Source organism: Emys orbicularis, chromosome 16 (assembly GCF_028017835.1).
Source record: "Emys orbicularis isolate rEmyOrb1 chromosome 16, rEmyOrb1.hap1, whole genome shotgun sequence".
Lineage (NCBI taxonomy): Eukaryota > Metazoa > Chordata > Testudines > Emydidae > Emys > Emys orbicularis.
The window spans coordinates 15,331,273-15,359,047 of NC_088698.1; the positions used below are offsets into that span (position 1 = coordinate 15,331,273).

The 27,775-nt window shown below is 45.3% G+C and overlaps 1 protein-coding gene across 3 annotated transcripts in view; it reads right to left on the bottom strand.

Annotated features, from left to right (window-relative positions):
- The window catches only part of HIC2 (HIC ZBTB transcriptional repressor 2), a 101,450-nt gene that overhangs the window by 44,181 nt on the left and 29,494 nt on the right, over nt 1-27,775 (bottom strand). For 2 of the 3 annotated variants that reach the window (XM_065417804.1, XM_065417805.1), the window contains one exon: nt 10,835-10,978. The exons of the other annotated variant lie outside the window; for it this stretch is intronic. The gene's annotated coding sequence lies outside the window, so the exon portion shown is untranslated. The remainder of the gene's footprint in view (nt 1-10,834; nt 10,979-27,775) is intronic. 3 annotated transcript variants of the gene reach the window in all.

Genomic DNA, 27,775 nt, shown 5'->3' on the forward strand with positions numbered 1-27,775 from the left:
ACTCCGGCGGATCAAAGCCAGTTCGATATAACGCGGTTTCACCTATAAAGCAGTAAGATTTTTTTGGCTCCCGAGGACAGCGTTATAGCGGGGTAGAGGTGTATCATTCTTAATACCTTTTCCAGAATGGCTATTTTGGTAAATTGTCAAGTATAGACAAACCCTCAGACTCTGTCAAATATCTGTGAAACTCACTGGCAAAGTGTCCCATCCTCCTCTAGTGCTGGTCCACACAGGATAACAGCCTACTACAGTTATCAGTTACTCTGTTTGCTGAAGTGGCAGAGGTCTGTGTGGTGCACCCACTTAGGGTACGTCTACACTTACCTCCGGGTCCGACGGCAGGCAATCGATGTTCTGGGATCGATTTATCGCGTCTTGTCTAGACGCGATAATACATCCCACTTCCGGGATCGATTTAACAGGTGTGTTGTGAGCAAGACACGAGAAGTCATTCTTCCGCTCTACTCTGCTCTGGTTAGGCCTCAGCTGGAGTATTGTGTCCAGTTCTGGGCACCGCATTTCAAGAAAGATGTGGAGAAATTGGAAAGGGTCCAGAGAAGAGCAACAAGAATGATTAAAGGTCTTGAGAACATGACCTATGAAGGAAGGCTGAAAGAATTGGGTTTGTTTAGTTTGGAAAAGAGAAGACAGAGGGGACATGATAGCAGTTTTCAGGTATCTAAAAGGGTGTCATAAGGAGGAGGGAGAAAACTTGTTCACCTTAGCCTCTGAGGATAGAACAAGAAGCAATGGGCTTAAACTGCAGCAAGGGAGGTCTAGGTTGGACATTAGGAAAAAGTTCCTAACTGTCAGGGTGGTTAAACACTGGAATAAATTGCCTAGGGAGGTTGTGGAATCTCCATCTCTGGAGATATTTAAGAGTAGGTTAGATAAATGTCTATCAGGGATGGTCTAGACAGTATTTGGTCCTGCCATGCGGGCAGGGGACTGGACTCGATGACCTCTCGAGGTCCCTTCCAGTCCTAGAATCTATGAATCTATAAGTGCTCGCCGTCGACGCCGGTACTCCAGCTCGGCGAGAGGAGTACGCGGCATCGACGGGGGAGCCTGCCTGCAGCGTCTGGACCCGCGGTAAATTCGGACTAAGGTACTTCGAATTCAGCTACGTTATTAACGTAGCTGAATTTGCGTACCTTAGTCCGAAGTGGGGGGGTAGTGTGGACCAGGCCTTTGATGTCAATATGATGGAATCAGCTTTTTCAGTTTGCTTTTTTTAATTATTTATTTATTTAAAGTAGGCCATTAAAAACACACACAACCATGTTAAAAGGACATTAATGTCGTAAAGTCAAGCACTCAGAAGTTAGGAACTACCAGCAGTTTTACTAAGGGTTTACTTAGCAGTTTACTAAGGCATCCTTAGTTAGGAAATGCCAGAATTAAAGTTGCCTGTGCAGCCTTAATTTGGTCCCTTTACACATATGCATGAGCACATTTTTTTTCCACAGGCCCCCTGCCTCATTCAGTGCTCAGGATGGATGGCGCTCACTTAATGAGCAGCTATTCACAATTTTGTTTTCTCATTGCACAATGTGTGGCCCTGTGCCTTATTCACTGTATTCTATCCAAACCCTGCTCTGAGGCACAGTTATCAATTTCCGCAGTGGTTTTTCTATGATGCTCATCACTATAGGCTCAGTACTTCAGAAACATTCATGAATTTATTTTCATAACACCCCGTGAGCTGAGGGAATACTATCCCCATTTTGCAGCTGGGAAACTGAGTCAGATTAAGGTCAAAATTAACACTGAGTTTGGGTGTACAGTTTGAGAGGTCTAGGCCCTCGGAGCACTTATCATATTGCACTTCGTTTGTTCAAAGCAGAGCTCAGCTGCTTCAGTTGCAGCTGTGGGTGCTCAGCACTTCTGCAAATCAGACCCGGGGTCTCAGGCTGGGCACCCAGAAAATGAGGAACAGACAATTAGTGAGCAACTGTGCAATGTTTGGTTTAAGTGACTTAACTAGCATCACACAGGAACTCTGGCAGAGGCAGCAATAGTCACATTCTCCAGCAGTCAGCTGTCTTAACTGTGACACTGTCCCTTCTCTTCCTGCAATCCCCAGCCTCACTCATTACACTCCTTCCAACTGCTACAATGAGCAAAGCCTGGGTCCTACAGACATACATAACCCTGAATCATCCCCAGAGCAGATCCATCTGCAATGTATGAGACAAGCATCCTAAGAGGAAAAAATACTATGATCATGTAACTAAAGCCTGAATCAATGCATATGCACAAAAGGCTGAATTAAGGTTACACAGGCAACCTTAATAGTGGCATTTCATAACTTGACTTAGCAACCTTACTAATGTTCTTTTAATGTAGTTTTGTGTGATTGCTTTTTACAACATTTACAGACCATCTGTTAAAACACAAACTTGATTTTTCTCAGTTGAATTTGCCTGGTTTGGGGGCTGCTCAAGGCTATAAAAAAATTGGAGCCTGAAGCAACTTTTGTGGGTTCATTTCCCCAGGGAACAGCATAGCTAAGAGGAATAGTCAACACAGAGGAGAGAGGAAAATTATAGTACATGTACATCAAATAGGGTCACAGAAGGAAACTGAAACCAGTTCCAATCTCTGGATCCCACAAATCCCTCACCCATGTGTTCTCTGGCACCACTTCAAAGTAACCTGGGGAAGAGGCATGTTCACCTGTTTCAGTGTACGCTATTTCCTCAGTGGCTATAGAAACAGGCACCAAGAGGATCCCACCTGGACCAGCCATTGTAGTTCCTGACCAGAATCTTGCAAAGGGTAAACTTTATTCTGAAGGGGAGGAAAAGAACAAACAGCCCGTGCTTATGCCCTCTCTGTCTTCTTTGAGCAACTAATATCAGGAGATTTATATTCAGGGCAAGAGCCCATGCTGGCAGGAGAGGAAAGTGCTTCTGAGAAGGAGGGGGAGGTGGGTAGAGGGAATAGCCTACAGTTTCTTGGCTTGTGACCAGCAAGCTGGACGCATTCTGTGGAACTAGGCCAAAGTATTAGTTGTTATATTCAAAAGAATACTTGAATCCCAGCTCAAGGGAGCCTAGTTTGTGGCTCTCATTTATGCTGTACATCAATTGAATATCAAACCACATTTTCTGCCTTCTGAATAATAAAGCTTAATAGTTTGGGACTCCCATATGGCCTATTGTTAAGATATTTCCAAACACTGGCTGCGGTTTTATTTCTGAAGGAAGGAAGACTTCCCCCTCCTCCGAGCTTTACTTGGTAAAAATAGGCATGTGGCAAAATAAAAATAAAGTACATCAAAAGTTCTGAGAGGGGCTTAAAAATGAAGGGGTCGAAAAGATGGGAAATACATTTTGAAATGTAAAGGGGGGGGGGGGGAAGAGAAGGCCACTGTCTCATGCAAATGCGTGTTTCAGGCACAAGCAGCTGGTGCCACCAGCCTCTGCAGTACTGAACAGGGGGTGTAGAAGCTTTCAGAGCCCACGAGCTGCCCTAACAAAGAAGGACCACACAGATTCAAGCCATTCACAAAAGGAGCCAGGCTGATTATTTGATGATTACTTACAAGGGAGCTTGGCCAGTAATGTAGGCAATAATACTGGAGAAACCTGTTCAATGCGTAACCTGAGTTTGTCTTTTCACAAGTCCCTCTTTACTCAGCTACTCATTCTCAAAGGGCACTGCTGAGGGATGAAATGTATCAATTTTCTACACAAGACTAATTTTGTTAACGATAATAATAATTATTATTATTAATAATAATAATAATAAATGCTTCTACGGTGCAATACACACAGGCACTATTTTATCTGAACATCCAGGTGAAGGCAGGAAGTATTTTTATTCCCACTTCACAGATAGGACAATGAGGCAGAGAGATGTTAGAAAACTTGCCCAAGGTCAGAGTCATGGTCAGAGCCAGGATTAGAACTAGGCGTTCCCCACTTCCCGTCCTGTGTTCAGACCCCTTGGCCTCTTTGAAAAAGAGTAAGTCAGTTTGAACTGTAACAAAATTTGACGAGTGTGCCCAAGCACCCAGTTCCATTCAGTACAGGGCAGCGAACTGCTCAGAAACCTCTCAAGTCTTATACTCTTAACAGACAGTGTTACAGAGGGAGCACCACAGGGCATCCAATTGAACAAACTCCTGCTCTCAGCAAGCAGCACCACAAACTGGCCCTAAAGAGGGGCTATCCAGGCCTCCTCACTGAGGAAGATGAAGCCCTGCATCTTGACCATCCATGGTGTAACATACTGGACTGTGTTTAAGCAAATGATCCAGGAAGATAAGAGTTCTCATACCAGGCAGGGGTATGGGGGCACAGCAAGATCACCAAAACCTAGCAGCCACTAGACTCCAAGGAACTAAGGGGGCAGGAAGGTTAAGGAGCAACTTTTTTCCTCTGGCTGTTGCCACTGCTTCACCCTTGCCCCACAGCAACTTCTCATTCCTGCCTCCTCCCTTCCTCTCACGTTCTGCTCTAGAGAAGAACCAGGTTTTAGGAACCAGCTGCCTTGACCCTGTAGCTCACAGCTGTCACCTGCCTCCTCCCTAGAGCTATGCAAAACCCAGAATTTCCATCCCACAGGGAATTCTGACACTTCAACATTTGTCTTCATCCCAAGTCAGGGCACAAAGGTGAAATTGTGAAACTTTTTGCAGAACAGAAAGTCTGAAAAATGTGTTTCCAAAAAGTTGTAGTGTTTCAATTTGACATTTTCCATCAAACCAGTTAGACATTCCCCAAACTGAAGTTATTTAGTTTCAGTTTATTGAACTGAGCTGAAATGTTTTATTTCCAGTCAGTGTGCTATTAAACCTCCGTAACAGGAAAATCTGTGTTTCATTATGGGAAGGCATAATCCTCCAGGAATCCTGGCCCATAGAAGATAAAGGTGGCCTGAACAACAACTCCCATAAGGCAATGCGCTGTCAGGGAAATGCAGTTTAATGTTCTGTTGAACTGATTGGAAACAAAATATTTCAGATCAGTTTAAAAAACAAACAAACAAAAAAACCCTGGTTGAACCAACCCAAAATTATTTCATTTTGATTTTCCTAATTGGGGGTGGAGCTGAAGATTTTCAACAAAATCAATTTTCCCCACAGAAGACTTTGATTTTGCAGAAACTGCATTTTCCTTTGGACAATCATTGACAGGATTTCCAGGTAGCTCTGTGTCTCACCATGTGTAAATGGCACTTCTGGGAAGCATAACACAGGCTCGAGGGGCACAGAAGGTATCCTACAACCCCACGTACACCTTTACCCACTAGCTACAACCTGCATCCCTTCCTTGGCACCTATTCCCAGCTGTCATTACCTTCATAAAAAGTTCCATCAAATTTTACATAGAAGGATAACTTCTCTGTGGAGTTACAATAAATTCTCTCTGTGCTGTAGAATTCTGGGATACCTTAAAAATAAACTATTGATTGAAGCTCATTCTCTATCATAGAAATTTCTCTAAAACGGTATTTTAGACTTGGGTCAGTTTCACACCTATGGAAAGGGTCTTTAGAAATTAGAGTAAACACCCTTTCCCCCCCTACCCCCCCATAACCTCAAAAGGATTGGAGGATCGAGATCATGGCAAGAATAGACAGTGGGGTTTGGAAAGAATGTTGAGACCCCCTGCTACAGAGGTTACTCAACATAGGTGCCTGTAGGTAGAGCCCATCCTTCTACTGCTTGAGCTGTTGATACTGCCTCAACCCAGTGAGTGAAGAAGCGAGTGTGTATGGAGGTTCTTTATGTTGCAAGTTCTTTCTTATCCCACATGTATGTGTCTAGCTCATCCATAACGACTCAATGGAGGATCCTACTGTAAGAATGGGTGCAGGGTTACCCTGCCACTGCAAACAACAAGATGCTGCATAAGGACCAATGTGCAGTCAGTCATTTTTAGTAGTTTTCCTCTATAAAAGTAGTATAGTATATTCCTAATTCTTGTACATCTTAGGGAAGGGGAAATGGGATGTGCATATATTTTGATTTACTTCTTTAAAAAACACTTAGCCCACAGAATTCCAATGTTGGAAACTCTAATAAACCTCTTTATAAACCCTATAACCTTGTGACTGTTTTATAATTGTAAGGAATCATAACCAGAGAAAGATTTAGTCTAGCAGTGATCTGCCCTCAAACATATTAATCTGTCACATCTAATATAAAGGCAACAAGGAGACTAACTTATACAGACTGAGTATGGATTTGATGGGATCTTAAACTTAAATTACCCCTAAAGCCAGAGTAAATTTCTCAACCCAGCACCTACTAGCCCAAGGACTAAGCCTACTAGCCAGAGTGGAAAAAATACCTTTGTTTTTATTCATGATTTTTAAGCCTTCAATGCATGTTTTACAGTTGTATTTTACTGCTGTTGGACATTCTCAATATGGCTGTGACACATATGACCAGCTTTCTTTTTATTTCCTCCTTTAGCTGGGAGATTTGATTTTTCTGTTTCTGATTACAGTATGTGGTGGGGGACGGGGCCTTTGCTACCATGCCTTCCCCAAAGCTATGCTACCTGAAATGTAAAGGAATACAATAACTATCATTGTATACAACAACGTTTTTAATATCAATTCTCTACTTAATATTGGAAATGTTAGTTTTTCCTTTTCTAGCTTCATTCCACTTTCTTTCCTAGCACAGATCATAGGGTAGGTTGTTTTGCCTTGTTTTTAGGGCATGTTTCATCTTTCCTTCCTTTCCCCACACCCCCGCCTCTCTATTTTCTCTCTCCTGAAATCTCAGTCCCCTGCTTCTCTTCTCTAGCTTAATAATTCAAATATTATCTAGATCTTAAATCTCTCCCTTCTTTCTCCTACCCACTCACACACTCCTCTGTTCGCTGAAGGGAATTGAGTTCTGGCCCACTCCACATTTGGTTCCACATTTGGTTCCTTTCTATCCTCCAGAGAAGAAGCAAATGTCTCCTAGGACGTGCAACTCCACCTTTTCCTCCAGAAAGGAAGACAGCAGCTCACTCAATCCTCCTGTCCCCGGACCTGCCACTCAGCCCTCTAACCGATCCCAATTGCCCGTTCACCCTGCAAGAGCGGTTAAGTAGGTTTTTCCAAACAGAGATTAAGAGATAACCCTGAATGCAATTTATAGTTGCTTGCATATAGGAGCCAGACCTGAAACCCACTACTGATGCTTACAAAGTCTTTTGGTGTTGAACCAGGGAGCCCTGGTTTCAACAGTTGCAAGACCAATGAAACCAAGTGTGTCAGCGCGGCTGACTTAGTGGGATACTGAAGAGGGTTTTTTACATTCTCGCATAGTGCCGTAGAATAGACGCCTATGCCAACAGAAGCATTTTTTCTGAACAACGTTGGCTAGGTCAGCAGAGGCCCTCTAAGGTTGACATAAGCCCCAGCGTAGATGGAACTACGTCAGCATAGCTACATTGGTCAGGGGTGTGGGGTTTTTCCATATCCATGACCTATGCCGCTATGCCCACATAACCTTTCACAGTAGGCCAGGCCTGAGCATGTGGTTCTCAGTACCAGTCACCCAAGGTAGGGTAATCCCATCAAGAACTTCAGAACATACCGGAGGGACATTGGTTCATGTGGTGAATAACTGTAGCCAGGAAGCAGTTGCCTACTGCTTCAAACACGAATTCCTTCTGCTAGCAGGGAGCCAATCACCTCCCTGCTCAATATTAAATTGTAACATTATTAGTGCCTAGGATGAACTTTTAGTTCCACTCTACAGCAATGGACAGACTACAACATGTTGGAGAGACAGGAGAGAGAAAAAAAATATCCAGGTGTGAGACGCTTATTGCTCTGGTCACTGCAAAAAATGAAGGCTTGAGCTCACATTTTTGCCTGATTGCATAGCTGTCTCTGCTACCCATCTAATCTGCTTAGAAAACTGGTTTTGAAGGATATGGTTCAGACATACCAGTCGTGTAAAGGGGGGGGGGGGAAGGAGGAGGAGAAGTGCTGCAGCTGCAAAAGATAAAATAGAGACAACTAATTTTCTCAGAGGTTGCAACACAAGCTCTCTCCCCCTCCTCCATATACAGTCAACTACACTGGGTGGATAAGCTAGAGATTCTGCAGTGTAAGCAATAACGCACAACAAGGTGTGAGAGCCTCTCTCTCCCCCCTTTCCCTAATACCCACGCCCTTTGGGGGTGCAGTGGAAACCAAAAGGCTGAAAGCCCAGCCACCAGAAAGAGGGAGGTGGGAGAAATACCTGTCCTGGCTCATTTCAATTGTGATACCACTTTCATGATGGGGTGGAGGGAAATACATGTCACTAGATGTTATACTGAGACAATATGTGGATAAGGAGTTGCAACTTCTGTTTGGTGGTTAGGTTTTGAACCCCAATTGTGTGATCAGATTTCTCCTATTATCCAGGCCATTTTACAAACTCCAACAAAAATTCAGTTGAGCCATATGTCCTGGAAATTAAACAGATGAAGGGGGAGGGAGGGAGGGAAATCCACTGCATTTTTTGGTGACAATATCTGAAACTTACACATGGAAATCTCATTTTATAGTCGCTGCCATCTCTAAACTACGGCTGGATGATAGATGGGGTATAATTTTAAGTGGCCCTTGAACAACACTAAATAGGCCAAAACATTTTCAGTCTAAAAAAAAGGTGTGTGTGTGTGTGTGTGAGTGTGAGTGTGAGTGAGAGAGAGAGAGATAATGAATGGGTCACCAACAGACAATTAAGCAGCAAAATTAGTGCACCAGATTGTGGTTGCACTTACATCCCATCAGTTAAATTACTCCAGATTTTACAGTAGAAAAACTGAAATCAGAATCCTGCCCAGCACTTTAGGAAGGCAGCTGCATTTTTTTTTTTTTTTAATGCGTAGGATTTCAAACCAGTTTGCTTTGTTTCAGAAGCTTAAGCTCCCCTTATCAGAGGGGCTAATGGCCTTTAGCAGCTGAAAGAAAACTTCTAAAAATTAGACATGCGTGCTTTTTTCCTTCTTTGTGATGGCTAAAGAAGGTATAGTTGTGTTTTTTCTCTGCTTATTGTCTTCCTCTTCCCCCTCCCTCCTTGGAAATCTCAGCAATGTGATACTAGTCATTAGGGGGGGTCTCTGAGGATGTATTTTGAGAGTGCGGACTCCTTAATTGAAGGTGCAAGTGTATCGAGTCTTTAACAAAAACTTCCTCTCCCCAAAGTTAAATATGTATTAATGAAAAGAGCTTGAGTCTGACTAAAAATCCCTTTTCCCACTTAATTATTCCAACTATCACAGTCTTGACTCTTGCAATGTCACCATTTAATTCATTCTCAAGTCCTCAGAATCTTTCAGGCCGTTCTTTTTCCTATCAAAGACCAGACAAGGTTCCAAGTGCAATTCTAGCCACCCACACCTGTTTGCTGGTCAACTCTCAAGGCATTCCACAACCATCTCCCCCTGGCCCCCCAATTTTTAGGTGTATTATGCTACAGCTGGCTGAAGTAAGCAGATATTCTAGATGTAAATGGAAGTCAAAATACAGCCAATGCAGGGATGCTTAGAACATCTGATATCAGGGGACACCCAATCAACTAGCAGCACCCCGCATGGTGTTGATAGGGCAAAGCCCCACATGCTTCTGCTGAAGCACAAAGCTAAAAGACCGAGTATTTTTCACTATCCAGAGAAGTGCCTTTTTTTCCTCCTGCTTAGCTCCCCTCCTCAGCACAGCATACAATTCCGAAAAATCATTAGAAAAAGGTATTTGTGACTCTAGAGAACACGACTAGTCCTTTGTATTTAAATAGTTCACTTCATTCAAGAATCTCATAGCGCTTGGCAGTGCTATTCGCCACTTTACAGATGCGAGGTTAGATGACTTGCCCAAGGTCGCAAAGCAATAAAGAGGGAAATTGGACATAGAGCCCAGACTTCTCCAATTCTGAGCCCACTACCCTAACCTCTAGACCAGAGGCATCAAACAATGGGGTCTGCAGGCCAGATCAAGCTCAGCTGATGGACTTGTCTGGCCATTAACATTCAGATACTGTAAAATCTGAAGCTTTTGTTTTGAAAAAGCATTTCTAGCCTTCATGGTTACGAAGGTAACAATCCAAATAAGTGTGTGAAGCCCTGCAGCAGCATCCTTCCAGGTCTGCAAGCAGCCGGAAAGATGTGGACTGCCCACCCCCCATTAATCTCATTAGGATATTAATCCTGAAGCCCAATGACAACACTTCATTAACTATTTAATTGCTGATCACTGCTTACATTTGAGCAGATGGAATGGGAGTTACTGTAGGGAAGAACAGAGGCGGCACAGACAGGGAAGACAGAGAAAAGGGAAAGGAAGATGGGAAGATGACAAAAGGCGCAGAAACAGCAAAGATCCTGAAGGGCAGCATAATTTCCCCCCTCGGTGCTGATTAGCAACCAAACCATGCAGCTTCTAAGACCCTGTGCAGACTAAGCTAGTCAGGACACTTTAGCTAACATCACATTTCTAAATCCTAGTCCAAGCATTCAAGTCTATACAGATCCTGTTTCTGATGACATCACAGGGACTAAGAGCAAAGCTATAATGTGGTATGAGATCACTGGGATGACAAGCAATAGAGAGCACCTTGCATCTATGTTCTGGTGTATTTTATATTCAATAGACAAGAATAAGTTGTACTTCTCAGACTGAAGGTTGCATGTGGAAGAGTTAATTTCCAATTTCTAGTATAATTTTGTAGTTAGACACTACCACATGGCTAGTATTCTCTCTGATGCTCCATCCAAAGCCCCATTACCCAGTGGAAAAAGGGATTCAACTACTAGTTTGCACTCCCCTCGAACTTTCCAAATCAGAGGATTTCAAATTGCTCTACAATCAATGACTCACCTACCTTGAGCGCAGCTATAAATATTATACCCGTTTGACAGATGGGTAAACAGTCCCTCTGAAGTCACCGAGATTGCAAGGCTGTGATTGAGGGCATACTTGACCCAAAGATGTTGACTTCAATGTGAGTTGTGAGTGCTCGTCATTTCTGGAAGAAAAGGGGGGGGGGGGGAATCTACTTTTACTTAAGTATTGAAGCCTGGAAATTTTGTCTAACATTAGGCACCTAAAAGTGACTTATCCAACGCCACAGAGACCAAAACCCTCACCCCTACTTCAACAAGTGGGCTACACTTCTTGCCTATGGTCTCTTTGTTCTCTAGAGCTGGGGCAGCATTATTTGGGGCCTGGTCTTCTTGGTCTTTATGGCTCCAGAGTGTATAGCAGGAGAGCAAGGAAACTCTAAAACTGAACTCTGAAGTTTTATTTTGTGGGAGTGTGGTGAATACTTACGGGATGGGGGATTCTATCCGGGAAGCAGTGACTCAGAGATTTTGGATAAGCAGCTGAACATGAAGTCCCAATGTGATGCTGTGGCCAAAAGAGCTAATGCAATCCTGGGATGTGAGAATCTCGCATAGGAGTAGAGAAGTTATTTTACCTCTGTATTTGGCACTGGTGCAACCACTGCTGAAATACTGTGACCAGTTCTGGTGCTGACAATTCAAGAAAGATGTTGATAAACTGGAGAGGGTTCAGAGAAGAGCCACGAGAATTATTAAAGGATCAGAAAAACCTAACTTATAGCAATAGACTCAAGGAGCTCAAACTATTTAGCTTAACGAAGAGAAGGTTAAGGGGTGACTGGGTTACAAGTCTAAGGGCTTGTCTACACGTAAAGCGCTGCAGCTATGCTGCCGTAGTGCTTTTGTGAAGATGCCACTAGGTCAGTGGTCCCCAACCTTTTTGTGGCCAGTAGCACATTCATGTTTTCAGAAGAGTGTGGCGGGTGCCAACAATTTTTCAAGGCTTATTTTGAATTTGTACATTAAATAATACAAAAAACATCATATTTAATATTACATAATATATGAATCCAGAGAGAAGAGAGAAGCCGCAAGGACAGAGAACACCGGTGCTCACAGCCCTGGAGTACTCTGTCCCCAGCAGGTGCGGGGCCCCAGCTTCTCTCCCCTGCTGGGCACTAGGCGGGCCCCGCGCCTGCCGGGAACAAAGAACACCGTGCCCGCAGCCTGAGTTCTCTGTCCCTGTCAGGCGCGGGGCTGCAGCTTCTCTCCCCTGCTGGGCACTAGGCGGGCACACATAAATGCCCCAACGGGCACCGCACTGCGTTGGGGACCACTGCACTATGTTGATGGGACAGCTTCTCTCGTCGCCGTAGAGATGGTACTTATGTCAGTAGGAGACGCTCTCCTGGGGACATGGTGCTGTTTACATTGGGGGTTAGGTCAATAGAACTACGTCACTCAGGGGTGGATGGCCATAGTACCTACATGGGGAACAAATATTTAATAATGGGCTCTTCCATCTAGCAAAGGTCTAACACGATCCAATGGCTGGAAGCGGAAGCTAGACAAATTCAGACTGGAAATAAGGAGTAATTGTTCCAGCGGTTAACTTACCCAGGGTCATGGTGGATTCTCCATCACTGACAATTTTTAAATCAAGATTGGATGTTTTTCTAAGGGATATGCTCTAGGAATTATTTTGGAGAAGTTCTATGACCTGGTACACAGGGGGTCAGTCTACATGACCACATAGATTCCAAGGCCAGAAGGAATCACTGAATTCATAAGAGAAGGGAACTGGACTTGCCCCCTTTCCTCCTCCAGTATGACCAAGGTGCTTACAGCAAGTATTTAAGGAGCAGTAAAGATGATGCCCTGGATCCCAGCAACACCATTTTCACAATCCATTACCCGATTTATTATTCGAATACACAGAGCTCCACCTTGCTGGAGCAGCATCGCTCATCCACACAGAGCCTGTTCAGAGTTATTACAATAAATACCAGAAGTTATGAGTCTTGTGGCATCTTCTAGCCCTCCCAGCAGTATTTGGGGAACAGTCTGTCAGCTTGAAAGACTGATAATTTCTCATTGCTTGTCCTGGGCAATAGGTGTGCCCCTCACCAAATAGGCTTACTGCTTAAAAGCTTAATTGCACCCATGGTTTAAACATTATCCCCAACCGCACTTGGGAGTATTTGGATTTGGGTGTTTCAGGTGTGGGACTAGGGCCTGCGCTGGGCTATGTTGGAGTGGAAGCCACTGGTAAGAGCAGGTTATGTACACCAGAGGGCAAAGGCTGGGCGGAAAAGTGTTTGTGTTTTGCTCAGATTTGGCTGCACTTGCATTTCCAGCTGGGTTTGGGTAATGTCCACCGCATTGTTTGTGACTAAGGGCAGGTTTCCTGGTCTCAGATTTCGTTTCCACAACAAAAAGATCAAAGTTTGAGCCACTTGTGCAACTGGGGTGTGTGCAGCGAGCAAGTGGCAACTGCACAGCAAGCACACTCAGCTGTGCTCCTTCATCCCGTAGGCTACGTGAAAAAGAGAGGAAGAGGAAATAGCCCAGGTCAGACCTGGATTACAATTTGCCATCCTTCCTTTACAATCTGACGTTTTACAAAAAGGGTTTTAATACTCCAAGATTAAAGGCACACTCAAATGCTTCTCTATAAAACCCTTCCAAAAAAACCAAACAAACAAACAAACAAACAACCTGCCACCTACAGAGCCAGTCCTCCTTTTCTCCCCCCTCATTGGGCAGATATGGATTCCTCTACCCCACAATTCTTATGGAGAACAACACAGAAGATCAAGTTCTTTTCATTCACTCTCATTTCTGGACCCATTTAGTCCATACAATGTAGACATGCAATGCACTCTATTCCCAAAAAAGAGTTTGTGCTGCTTCTTCGGAGACTGTGGGAGAAAACAAATAAAGTAGGGCCTGAAACTAGGTACATCATAATAGTCATAAACTTAGAGCCAGGGACCAGGAATCAGCAAGTCTTAAATTCTAATCTCTATTTACAGTGACTTACCGTATTAACTCAAGCAACACACAAACTTGCCGGGTCTCAGTTCTGCAGTCTATAAAAAGGGAGAAACTATAGGGTGTTGCATGGTTTTATTATAGCTCAGATATGGGGAGCTTTGCCCCTCTGGGGGTGTCTGAGCCCCTCTTGTTGCTGCCCTTGTGCACTCCAGGATCTGGAGGGACCATGCCCATCTACAGGGGTTGGACCCCCTCCTTACTCCCCCACCATGTGAGCTGGTTCTGGGGGAGCCTGTCCTTTTGGAAGAGTAGAGGCCCCCTCCCCACATGAGCCAGGATCTGCCCCTTTGAGCGGGGTGCAGAGAACAGGTAAACGTCATCTATTTCATAGGCTCTAAAGCACACACGAGAGAGATGGAGCAGTTCACACATCTCACTGCTGTTTCAGGTTGTGTTCATCTCCATGGGGTGTTCGCATTCAGCTCAGATCACCACAGTGTGAGGAATGGGCCACTTCGGACCTTTCAGAGCTTCCAATGCTACAGATGGCCAAGCAGAGGAGCCTTTCCCCTCCATCGTCCCTCAAGCCCTCCTGTTTAAAGGACGATGATCATTGAAAATGATACCTATGCCAAAAGGAGGGCTTCTCCCACTCCGTGTCGGTACTCCACCTGCCCGAGAGGCAGTAGCTGTGTCAAGGGGAGAAGCCCTCCCATTGACATAGTGCTGTCTACCCTGGGAGTTAGATTGGGGTAACTGCATTGCTCGGGGGCACAGGCGCCAACTTTTCAACCTGCTGGGGGATGCACAACCCCCGGCTCTGTCCAAGGCCCCACTTCTGCCCAGTCTCTCCCCGCCTAGTTCCGCCCCCTCCCCTGAGCAGGCTGCATCCCTGCTCCTCCCCGCTCCCTCCCAGCCTCCCCGAAACAGCTGTTCACGGGGAGGTGCTGATCCGCAGGTGGGAGGAGCCATGGAGTGGGCAGGAGCTGATAGGGGGGCTGCCGGTGGATGCTCTGCACCCACCTTTTTTTTCCCCTGTGGGTGCTCCCGCCCTGGAGCACCCACGGAGTCAGCGCCTACGCTCAGGGGTATAAATGCTTGCATGGATTTTCTTGAAATTTACTATGCTTTGTGGGAATGCAGAGTAGGGTTAGTGACCCACATTTGGAGAGTCGTTTGAGCCCAGGGTTCCGGAGATACAATCCCGGAGAAAAAATTTTTTTAAAGAGTTTCTAGGGTTTGTCTTGTTTTGTTTTGCACGGAGCTGAAGATCAAACTACTGTATTGCTGTGGTGTGTGTCAAAATGGTCTCCAATCAGTCAATTTTCACCCGAGGTAGTGCATGGCACCCACTAAGTCTTTGGAGGACCCAAATTGTGAATGGTATTTAAGAACACCTTCACTTCCCTTGCACAGATGTGCAGTCTGGAAGGACTGAAGTGTGCATGTGCCAATAAAGCAAAAAGGATTTCTAGGCAGCCACTTTGTGCTTGCCTGGGTAGTCCAAGGGAATGTGCTGACACCATTGCCCCAGTGAACACCTTGCCACTGATGTTTCGAGTCTGAACCTTTGTCCCTCCGTGCACAAAGAGGGAAAGTAGCCTGGGCAACTTCTCTCCCCCCCACTCCCTGCCCTTTTTGTCTTTTAACAGTGTTAGATGGAATCCTGTGAGTGAGTGTGACCAGGCTATGCGAAGAGCTTGGACATTGTAGCAACTGTGTGTTAATGGGGCATACTGAGGCGTTGCTGAAATGAGGGCAGAGTTAAGATTGTATGGACAACCTTAAGTGAGCATTTCCTGGTTTTGAGAAGTTTTAAGTTTTGCTCACCTCAGTGTTCTGCAAGGGGCTCACCTACCACCAAGCAACCTTAACTCTGCATTAATGTAGTTTTTTGCTGCTGAATACATATATTTTTGGGAAGCACACAGATCTTCATATAAAAACCTGTGGCTATGGGCAAGGGGTCCGTCTCTTGGGCAGGGTAGATTAATTAAAATCAGCAAGCAGGAAACCCTGATTTAAATTATCGATTTTTAAATTGCATTTTGCACTGTACTTTATTTTCCTGAAGTAGGTGGATTCTTTTTAACATGTTATTTACAACTAAATATAGCCTTTACACTAACTTTGATGCTTCTCTTTGCTAACCAGGAGACTACACTATATCTATACACAGTTAAATTATATAGCTCAACTTGATCTTTATTCAGATTCTTACTTTTTACATTTACTATATTAGAAAATGCTTAAAGATGCAAGAAAAAATTTAGCAAATAAGAAATGTGATTTGTGTCAAGCTCTATTTGGATGGAAATTCAATTCAAAATATACAATTAATTTTTTTAAATTAAACTATTTTAAAAGTGCCTGATACATTAACTCTTTTCTTATCAAAACATGTTTTGGTAAGAAAACTGATTTATTAAACAAAGGAAGTATGAATAGTTAATGAATTGAACTGATAGTTTCTGGTCACCCTGACCTTCAAGATTTTAAAACTAGTAGATCTTACCCTCTCACACCTAGTTTTTAATTCATAGATTGGAAGAGGAAAACAAACTTTCCTGCATTTTCAGCTCTCAATTGGTTTAACTGTTTTAATTAACTGAACTAAAAGGAAGAAAATATTCTCTGCATCTGCAGGAGAGACTACTGTTAAAAGCTGGTTTAGCTCTTTAACAAATGTGGTTACAGGAGTTTAGCCTGTAACTTCCAGCAGCTCAGTGGTTTGACTTTCTTTAAAACTTGGCAGCAAACGTACTGCTTAATTTTTTTGTATTAAATTATTCTAATAGATTATAACGAAGTTTAGGCCTTAATGTAGGTTGTCAACTTCACATTTAATTTTAAATAGGTTTATGTAAAAAAAAAAAACCAACAACAACAACTATTTAAATGAAATCTAATTTAAATAAAAAACGGTAGGGTTTTTTTTATTATTAAAAATATGATTTTTACCCACCCTGCTCTTGGGAATAGTGAAGTTCATGCATGGATCAAAGAGGGCATGTAGCGCTAAGAGAGACAGCGGCAAGAGTTGGCTCTGTGTTGAATTTTTTTTTAAACGAGATATTCTGGAGATGGAGTATTGCCTACCAGGTTACAGCAGCTTTCAATTAAAGTTACATTTTATCCTTAGGCAAAGTTATACAGCATCTCTCTAATATTAGCAGGGCACATTTTCACTCATGTAGATCTTTATTCCCCACACACCACATGAATAATAGAACAACATTGTGAACATCGGCCAAATCAGCTGGGAAATAAGAATTTTCTCTTCTCTCTCATCTAACGAAATATCCCTCCTCTAGAAACATCATTGAACAACTGGAGTTAAGGGGGGAGTGGGGGGGAAGTGGGGTGAAAATGCAGGAGATGTTTGCTTCCTAGTAATGTGTGGCAGGAGTTCACACACAGTATACTTTTTTGTGCAGCATGAATGACTGAATCCCACCCCCCCCCACACACACACACACACACACGTGTGTTAAGGCTCAGCTTCTGCTTTAAGCCATCATAACCAGAACACAAATAGCACCAACCTATTGTTTTGAACACGCTTCAGAAAGGTCCAAGGCTCTGGCCATGACTCTCTGAGTATTGCAGTCCAATGGCAGCGGCAACATTAGAATGGGACCTACAGCAGGCCTTTCTCATCCCCTACCCTGCCTGGGAGGCATGCTGAGAAGGCGGCTCTTTGCAGCAAGTCTCCGGAATGTAGCATGGCCCCAGGCAGCAAGAGTGGTTTCCAGAGAGGCTGTTTGCCAGTTGTTTCTTGTAGGGTCCCACAGTCCTATTCTTTAATATTAAAGACAATGGGGATCAAAGGCAACAGAATCAAAGGCCTCTCCCAGCCCAGCTCCTGGGGAAAATTCTGAGCCTCCTTAGCAGCCTTACCTTGCTGAAGAGGATTCCCATTCTAGGCATGGAAGACAGTTGTTGGCAGCCAGGCAAAGGAGACCTTGAGTAAAATTTTCAAGAGTCCCTATGTGACAAGTTCCTAAGTCACTTTAGCCTGGTCTGCACTGCACGGTTAGGTTGAGGTAAGCTGCCTTGCGTCAACCTAGCTGTGGAAGTGTCTTCACTTAAATTTGGCTACCGCCAACATAAGTGCCTCTCTGCACCAGGCCTACACTATAGATTTATATTGGTATAACTCCGGGGGGGGGGGGGGGGAAGGGGAACAGTTATACCAACCGCCTTCCCCCCATTCCCCAAAGACAGCGCTGTGTCGATGGGAGAGCTTCTCCCATTGACATCACTACTGCCTCTCAGGGAGGTAGATTAACTATGCCAATGGGAGAGCTCTCTCCCGTGGTCATCACAGCATCTTCACTTAAGTGCGACAGTGGCATCAGCGTTTTTAGTGTAGACCTGCCCTTAGCAACACCACCTCCCCGAGCGGCATAGAGTCAGTGTCGATGTAGTTAGGTCGACGCTGCGTCAGTGTAGACACTGCATTGCTTACATCAACTGTTGCTGGCTTTCAGAAGCCATCCCGCAATGCCCTGCACGGACAATACAATCCATACGAGTGCTCCTGGTAAGGACGTGCACTGCTGACATGAGCCAAGTGTGCGCACACAAGCGATTTAATAACTGCCGTGACTGTATGCCGATGTAAGTTAGGTCCACGTAATATTGTAGCACAGACATGGCCTAAGAAAGTCAAGGGGACTAATGCTACTAAGTCACTTCTGAATCCTTCCCATGCCATTTTGCTTAGGGCAGTGGTCACCAACTGGTCGATCCTAGAGAATCTCTCTCTATTACGATCTCCGGTGGTGCAGTGGGGCTGTGGCTAAGGCAGGCTCCCTGCCTGCCCCAGCCCCACACCGCTCCCGGAAGCGGCCAGCGCGGCCCTGGGGGAGGGGGTCTCCTTCCATGCGCTCCTCCTGCCTGCGAGCACTGCCCCCGAAGCTCCCATTGGCCAATGCATTAGCCCCTTCCAGGAGCAGCGTAGGGCCAGAGTAGGCAGGGAACCTGCCTTTGCCTTGCTGCGCACTGACCGGGAGCCACCCAAGGTAAGTGCCACCCGGCGGGAGGCCGCACCCCAACCCCCAGCCCCTCCTGAAGCCAGCACCCTAAACCCCCTGCCCCAGCCAACCCCCCCTCTCAGAACCAGCACCCCACACCCTCTCCTGCACCCCAACACTGCCCCAGCCCAGAGCCTCCTCCTGCATCCAATCTCCCTCCCAGAGCCTGCACACCCTCCCGAACCCCAACCCGGTGAAAGTGAGTGACGGTGGGGGAGAGCGAGCAACAGAGAAAGGGAGGATGGAGTGAGCGGGGCAGGGCTTTGGGGAAGGGGTGGAGTAGATCCTAGGTTGACCTTAAATTGATCTTGGGCATAAAAAGGTTGGAGACCACTGGCTTAGGGCATGAACAAAACCCCTCCTCCCTCTCTATCATGTTGTTTGCCAGAACGCCTACTTTGTGTTTCTATAACTTAACTTTTTTTACTGGGACAGGTTAGGCTGGAGGGCCAGTCGGCTGCTTTTCCGGTGGTCCCTACCCTTTGACAGTCCTTCCTGGAGTTAAAGCTCCCACCAGCATAGCTTTAAGGGTCATTTGAACATACAAGCCTTCCTGCTGCATCTCACGATGTAGTCCCCAGGGAAGACTTAAGTCACTTAAACACTTTAAAAATGTTTAGCCTGTATTCCTGCATACAAACTTGCTAACCTCAACCATGCTTTTTGGAACAATGCTGGAATGGCTTGTTGCCTTGTACACTTGCTGTAAGCTTTCACCCTTGGTTCAGGTGCATGCACTGGCTGTATATAAACTAGGAAAACTGGGAGCTAGATTTTATTAATGGTGGTGGTGGCGGCAGCAGTGGAAACCATAATGTAGACGTGACTCAGACACTTCTAGTTGCATCATCTAACTGCTTAGAACAGGTCCAGAAAGGGCAGCGAGGAAGAATGCATGTGGTTCTGTGTTGTTCACATTCATGCTACAACCATGGTGGGAGATTTTCAGAAAAAACGCAGGCAACAGGATCATTACTGTGGGTACTGGATATTCATGACATGGGTAAAGAACTGCTTAGTGTATCCAGAGTCCATACTGCCTACTTTTGAACACCTTCCGTGTCAAGGGTGGTGTAGTGTCTAGGTAGGGGCATGTTATCTAAAACATGGAACTGGTAGCGGCAGGTCACTGAGTCAAACAAACAAAAACCCTTACACCCAAAGTGGATGGTTAGTCAGTCAGCTTTTTCCAACTGACTTTTGCACATCTACCATGATAACTGATTGAAAGGCCATACTCAAAGAGCAGTTATCAACGGCTCATTGTCAAACTGGTAGGACGTATCAATTGAAATCCCACAGGGATCTAGCCTGGGTCAGGTACTAGTCAATATTTTCATTAATGATTGATGAAGGAGTAGACTATGCTTATAAAACTTGCAGATGACACCACAGTCAGAGGAGTTGCTAGCACTCTGGAGGACAGGATTAGAATTCAAAATGATCTTGACAAATTGGTCTGAAAATCAACAAGATGAAATACACTAAAGAGAAGCGCAAAATACAATATTTAGGAAGGGGGGGAAAATCAAAAGCCCCTATGCACCATGGGAAATAACTGGCTGGGCAGCAGTACTGCACAAAAGGATGTGGGGTTATAGTGGATCACAAATTGAAAGAGTCAATATGACGTTACTGAGAAAAAAAAGGGGGGGGGAAGAGGGGGAAAATGCCATTCTGAGATGCATTAACAATGCAATATGTAAAACAGGGGGAGATAATTGTTTCGCTCTACTTAGCACTGGTGAGGCCTCAGCTGGAGTACTGTGTCCAGTTTTAGGCTCCACATTTGAAGGACATGAACAAACTGGAGAGAGTCGGGAGAAGGGGGTGGGGGGAGTTTAGAAAACATGACCTATGAGGAGAGGTTGACAGAATTGGGCATGGTTAGCCTAGGGAAGAGAAGGCTGAAGAGACACATGACACAGTCTTCAAATGAATAAAAAGGCAGTTTAACAGAGGATTGATCAATTATTCTCCATGTCCACCGAGGCTAGGACAAGTAGTAATCTGCTGAGTTTGCGGCAAGGAGATTTAGATTGGATATTAAAACTTTTTTCCTAACAGGTCATGTAAGGAGGTTGTAGAATCCCTATTATTGGAGGCTTTTAAGAAACAGGTTACACTAACTCCTGTCAGGGATGGGTTTAGGTATACTTCATCCTACCTCAGTGCAGGGAGATGGACTAAATGTCCTCTTGAGGTCCTCCCCAGGCCCAGATCTTAATTTAAAAGAAAAACCTAGCCTCAGTGGTGGCTTATCCCTCTCACTGAACAGCAGCCCCTCCCCCCAAAAAAAGTCAATCCGGAACGTGTCGCATTTGAGGAAACTGGATATTCCAAGCCCCCCCCACCCCCCATTCTGTCGCCCAGAATTCAGTTAATTGGCACCCAATTTATCTCCATATCATTTAAGGGCCCAGACATGAAGATACAATGCAAAACCAGAGCATGAGGGGATTTACATTTTCCCCCAAACAAACTTCTTTGTAGCAGCATCTAAATTCCCTCTGGTGATCGCTAACGAAAGGGCACAACAGCAAGGGACGTGTACTTGGTCGTTAGTCCAGTACTGTGTCAGGGTTAAAGTATTCAGCACTGCCAGAGGCACTAGATTCTAGGAGCAGGCAGGCACAGCTCTCCATCTGTATTCGTTTTAGTGAGTTAAACATCAGGTTTCGATAAACTAATATATGAACCTTAGAAGTTTGCTCTTCTCCTTGATTTGGAGAATTTTTCAACAGAGCAGGTTTTTTGCCCCCTGTACACCTATCTTGTTTCCTCTTATTCCATCTAGGCATTTACAGCACCCATCACTGAGGTATTCCACCTGCCCTCTAACTACTTAGATGCATTCACAAAGAAAATAAACCCAGATTAAAAAAACCTGTCCGTTATGTCCGCACACAGCTGAAGTTTAATTAGAATTAATTAGTGGCAAAACAATGCTCTATCTATGAAGTCTCACATTTATTTATAAAAGGCAAAATTAGCCCAGATCTAGAATACAGGTCTTGGGCACAGCAGCAGTGTAATAAAGTTGCCTGGCACCGCGCTTACTGCTGACTTTCAACAACACTTAAAAAAAAAAAAAAAAAAAAGTGTTTAGTTGCAGAAACATCCAGGATGATCCACCTGTAGCACAACATGCTTCACCTGCATTGAGAAGTTCCATTTTGTAAAGGAAGGGACAGAGCCCCTGCTTTTCATTCAGAACATAACTGGAGCCTACCAACCAAGAAAGTGGGTTAGGATTAAATCACTGGAGTAGTGACTAGGGTTGCCAACTGTCTAATCACACAAACCCAAACACCCTTGCCCTGCCCCCTGCCCCGCCCCCCCATCGCTCCCTCTCCCCCACCCTCACTCACTTTCACCGGGCTGGGGCAAGGTGTTGGGGTGCAGGAGGGGGTGCAGGCTCTGGGCTGGGGCTGAGGGGTTTGGAGTGTGGAATGGGGCTCCGGGCTGAGCCTGGGGTGTAAGCTCTGGGAGGGGGTTGGGGTGCAGGAGGGGGCTCGGGTGCTGGCTCCGGGAGGGGGTTGGGGTGCAGGAGGGAGTGAGGGGTACGGGCTCTGACTGGGCAGCGCTTACCTCGGGCAGCTCCTGGTCAGCAATACAGTGGGGCTAAGGCAGGCTCCTGGCCAATGGGAGCTGCAGAGCCGGCGGGGGGGGGGGGGGAGGTGTAAGCGCGCAGAGACCCCCTGGCCCTCCTCCCTGGGGCCGCAGGGACGTGCCGGCTGCTTCTGGGAGCGGTACTGGGCCAGGGCAGGCAGGGAACCTGCCTTAGCTCCGCTGCGCCACCGGACTTTTAGCGGCCTAAAATCTTCCAGTTTGGCTTCAGTCGCCTCCAGGAGATAGAGCCCGATTCCGAGAGACTCCTGGCGAAACCGAGAGGGTTGGCAACCCTAGTTGTGGCCCTACTGCTCTCTCTAGCAGATCCCTGCTTTACAGGCCTATAAAAAGGACCCAGAGACTATTTAGGTCAACTCTCCAAATCACACATTGCTGAGCATCCCTTGTGAGTGCTCACTTGCTGCTCCTGTCTTCATGCTGCAAGTCTGTGGCAAAACATACAAATAGTATGTAGGTGTCCAATGTAGAAAGGGTCCCAAATTGCATCAGTGGGATAAAACTTTCAACTAAGAGGGGATTGAAAGTCTATTTAAATAGACTCCAGCCTTGGTCAGGGGTATCTGCCCCTGCTGGAAGGGGTAAATAATGGGCCTTCAGGAGGCACTTGAGATTTCAGCATCAGAAGTCAAACAACAGCTGAACATGCTGTGGTCGACAGATGGCCACTGATCACCGGGGCTCAGACTATTCTCAGAATTTCGAACCTGTCACTTCCCTTAAACACCAACGGTTCATGACTTTAAATACAAGAATGGGGAGAGGGGAGAAAACTAAAAACCACCTGAGTCAAATACCAAGAGCCTTTTTGATTCACAGTGCTCCAAACTGCTCAAAGACCAAAGATTAGTCTCACAAGAAATTCCTCTTTATGAATTCAGGGCAGCCCAGATGACAAAAATTAAAACTGCAGCTCAGCTCTAGCAGAAATGTACCCATCTTTCAACACCCACTGACATCATTAGCATGCTACTGTCAGCAATGAAGAGCAACTGAGATCAAACACAAACTAGCAACAACACTCTTCCTCGGCTCTCCCCCTAATGGGTCAGAATTTTTGGCTGGAGCTGGTCTTTTTCGGATAGTGCCACTGCATGCTACTGTTATGATCCAAAAAGCACAGAGCCAGGAAATCCCACGTTCACACCAACGCGATCCTCTTCACTCACACCTTTTAGCACATGGAACCCAACGTTAGTCATCTAAATGTGAAAATTAAATCGGTTTTAATGTGGGTTTGGGCACCTATAATCAAAAGCCTCCCCTGTTCCCAAGTTCAGAGGCCCTTTCTTAGATTTGGGATAAATGTTTGTTTTTATAAATCTCTCTACCAGTTGATTTGTACAATAGTTTGCAACACTATTTTTAAACTGCCAGTAACTAAGCTAAAACATAGCCTGAAACACCAAAGCAACTGCTGTCACAGTCCAGAAATGTTGGGATTTTAAAATTCAAGTCCAGTCCTGTATAAAGGGGCTGCACACACATGTGTCAATCAGCCACTGTGGCAAAACAGAGGAGCTCAGGCTGAGATTTCAGAATGGCACAAACGTTTTGGGGGTGAGAGAAACTGCCAGTCCCCTAACACATCTGGAACACTCTCTGAATTGTTAGTATTGACTCAGGGGTTGGCACTTAGAAAAACAAAACTAGAATGAGAGTAGCATCTGGCTTCTCCATCTCCCGTTTCACATAAAGGGACACTTTTGGTAGCGAAGAAGAAAAGAGGGAAAGAAACCAGTTATCTATATAAGAGCTAGGCACTGTATGGATGACAGTTTTTACAGACAAACTGCCTACACTCAGTATCCTGAAATTCTTCAAGACCTGGTCTGACATTTTTACATCAACCTGTATGAGGAAGCATCGTGAACCCCCATCCTCCCTCTCCTAGCACCAGAACAAAAAGGAAAGCAAGCAAGCACCCGCAGGGTATTTATGGAGAGTGGTAAACAAACAGGTGACAAAACCCTGGGGTGCAAGGCAGCAAAAATCCCTGGCAAGAGGGCTGGTATTGCCCTGGGTTTGGATGCTCAGCAAAAGGCTCATAATTAAGAAGCCAGAACTAAGCCTACATGATATTGCAACAGCTCAAGTACTATTCTGAAGCAGGTAAACTAATATTGCCTGTACCTGTTCCAAACCACATATTAATACATGGCTTCTGTTTCTACAAAGTCTGCTGGCAGCTCTCCTGGAAGGAGCTCCTATCTCCAAGACGATCTTGCATTTTTGCCTGGTTTCTGAAAAAGGATCTCAAATAAGTGGCTGGAGCGCATGGTTTTGGAAACCCCACTGTGTTTATCTTTACTGATAAGCCTGCAATCTTGGCTGGGAGTGCATCAGCCTGTGTCTGCAGCAAAAACCCTTCTCTAGCCAATGCCTTCTTACAGAATGGGCTCTCAGGTCTGGGTATTTCATTTAACCCCTTAATGGCCTGTGGCTAATAGTCTTCTGCATCAGTGCCTTTGTAAAAGGGCACAGACGGAAATAACTCCATTGAGTCAATTGCTGAGAGCCCTTTGGTTTTCTGAAGCTGGAGAACAGCGCAATGCCCAAGTATATTTAGTAGGTTTGATCCTTTGCTAGTGGACTGAAGGTCTGCTCGTGCAGGTTTGTTAGTACTTGAGCGCTCCATCCAGACACAAACCAAGGCTAAATATCAAGAGTCCCTAGGGACTTCCCAAGGTTGTGATGCCTAGAGCTTGGGCAGCTGAATGCTACAAACAAGAGACTGTTCTCTCAGAACAAGTCTCCACTTCTTCTCTCTTCCCCCCCACCTCCAGTCCCCTTTCAACACACATGAGGTGGCCATCACCAGGCTGGTTTCAGTTAAGCATGTGCCTTGCCAGAGGTGTTTTTTAAATGGGGTTTTCAAAAAGTTTTATTTATAGGACGTGCATACAGTGCACCAGGCTTTCAGAAGCAGTACAAGCCTAGAGAGGGCTTTTGCACTCATGAGCTGCTGCAGCCTTTATTCCAGACACACCTCTTGCCAGGTGGAAGAGCATTTACTCATTAACTGGTCCATAAAGATCCACTTTCCCTAGGTCTGCCTGTCCCCATACCCGAATCACGTACAAAGGAAATAGTACTACCTGTCTCCCAATTGCTCTTAAACAGACACAACCAGCGTACTGGAAATTCCAGCTGAAACATTTTCATCTCTGTTTTGGAGCAATACAGGTCCCAGCCTACTAGACCTCCAGCAGAAATGAAAAGCCAGACAAAGGATTATAATGAGTCTACTGGAATTTCCATTAGAGCATTACAGCTCGGAGGGACACAGTGCAATAAGTGGGGCTGGGAAAGCTTGCCGGCCACGTGGCCTGGCGCTCCTTGAGTTTGACGAAGCCAGCAAGTTTCTTAAGCAGCGTTTGCAAGGGTTTATTTAACTCGCGTGACCAGTTTCACACTCTCTTACTAAAGGAAAAACAAGATTACAAAAGAGTTTCCAGACAGAAAAGCATGCCCATCCAGAGAGACACAAACTTTTGCTTGGGTTCCGATCGGAAAATAGAGGCTCATGTGCAACTCTTCTGGTTTTGCTTTCACATCCAGGTGCAAAGCCAGCTGAGATTCACTGTGCAGGTCTTCACAGCAATAGCTGCAAGTCCCATTTCCCCCTCACCCTTGGCTTGTCCTGCACAATCTAAATAAACCGTTGCCAGACAGACACAGCCTTTCAGATCACAAAATAGATTCCTAGACCCTGAAAATGACTTTCCTCTTCTGAAATGATCCAAACAACTGAAGCATTTTGTCTTGATTATACAGCAAGTGGCTTAGAGCAGTGATAGAGGAGGAGTGGAGATGTGCTATGGAAGTACAGAAAAGGAGTGGGCAGGCTGACCCAATTGCTAATGCCACTCAAAGCCCAGAAACCCTCACTGAAAGGGTCAGCTGCATGCTAGACTGCTGCTGGACAGAAATGGCTTTGCCATTCCCTGGGCTCACTCTTGGGAGGTTCTGAACAAATTTGGGCAAACTCCACTAGTCCTGCATTTGCCCTCCATTTTATTTCAATCCATTGGAACCATGAACAGTACAGTCATGTGCATGTGAGTACAATATGGTTTTGAGTCCAAGAATGACAACATAGGAAGGAGGAGAAGGGGACATGAAATCAGTTCCAGACTGAGAGAAAAAGACCACCTATACATAGATGCTCTCTGAAGCATCTGGCATTTGCCTCTATTGGAGAGGATGCCAGACTAGACAGACAGATCCTGGTTCTGATCTGGCATAGCAATTCTTGCATTCCAAGCTGGAAAGGAAAGAACATGCTGGGGAAAGCGTAGAATACATAGATGCTCACAGAGCACTGTCACGTAGAGGGGGACCAGGCCACATGACTAACCACCCCCACCCCATCTCTGGAGAAGTTTGATTCTGGAACTGCATCCAGATCTGAACTCCTTAGCTCGGGCCCACTGACCCTCTTGCCAGGTTGCTGGAAACAGGGACTCTCAAACATCTTAAGTTGTATTATTTTTTTGGCTAGTAATGCTGAGAAGGCCCCCTTGGGCCGAACACAGCACAAACACATAATAGAATCCCTGCCCCAAAGAGACGGTAAGCTCAGTAGTACAGCACTATCAAATGCCATACTATGTAACTTAAAATACACGCAATTATATAGTGTTTTTCCATCAGATGACCTCAAAGCAAAGCACTCTTCAGAAGTGAGGAGGATTTATTATACCCAGTTTCCAGATGGGTGAACTGAGGCAGAGGTTAAGTGATTTGCGCCAAGGCAGAGCAAGCGAGAACCCAAGAGGTCCCAAATTTCCCCTTTCCATGCTCTAACCACGAGACATGCGGTCTTACATTTCACCTTTATACTGTTGTATAGTAGGAGAGAACAATTGAGTACAGGTGGGCAATAAGGTACCTCAGCTGGCATACAAGTCATTGATCGGGGGTTTAGGGTAAGAGTATTTGCTAAGGTGAATATGCTATGAAGCAGGGCACCATTTCCAAACACAGTATGTGCTAGTTTTATAGATCGTCCTTATCACCAGCTTTTTTTCCCCTGATGGTGGTGGTGGTGGTGGGGGGGGGGTTTGGAGGCAGAATTTCTCTAATTTATATCAATAATTTAAAAAATAAATCTGTTAAGAGACACTCCTGCCCCAATGGAATATTCCACCAGGAGGAAAACTCCCCTCCCAAGCGAGTCAAGATTTCCAAGCATTCCGTGAGCAACGTCCTTAGTTAGCTAAATACAATACGGCTTCAGAATTCTGGGGAAGCCTGGGCACTGAGTGGCTGGAGAAGAATTAGCAAATCAGAAATTAAAATATGCCACCC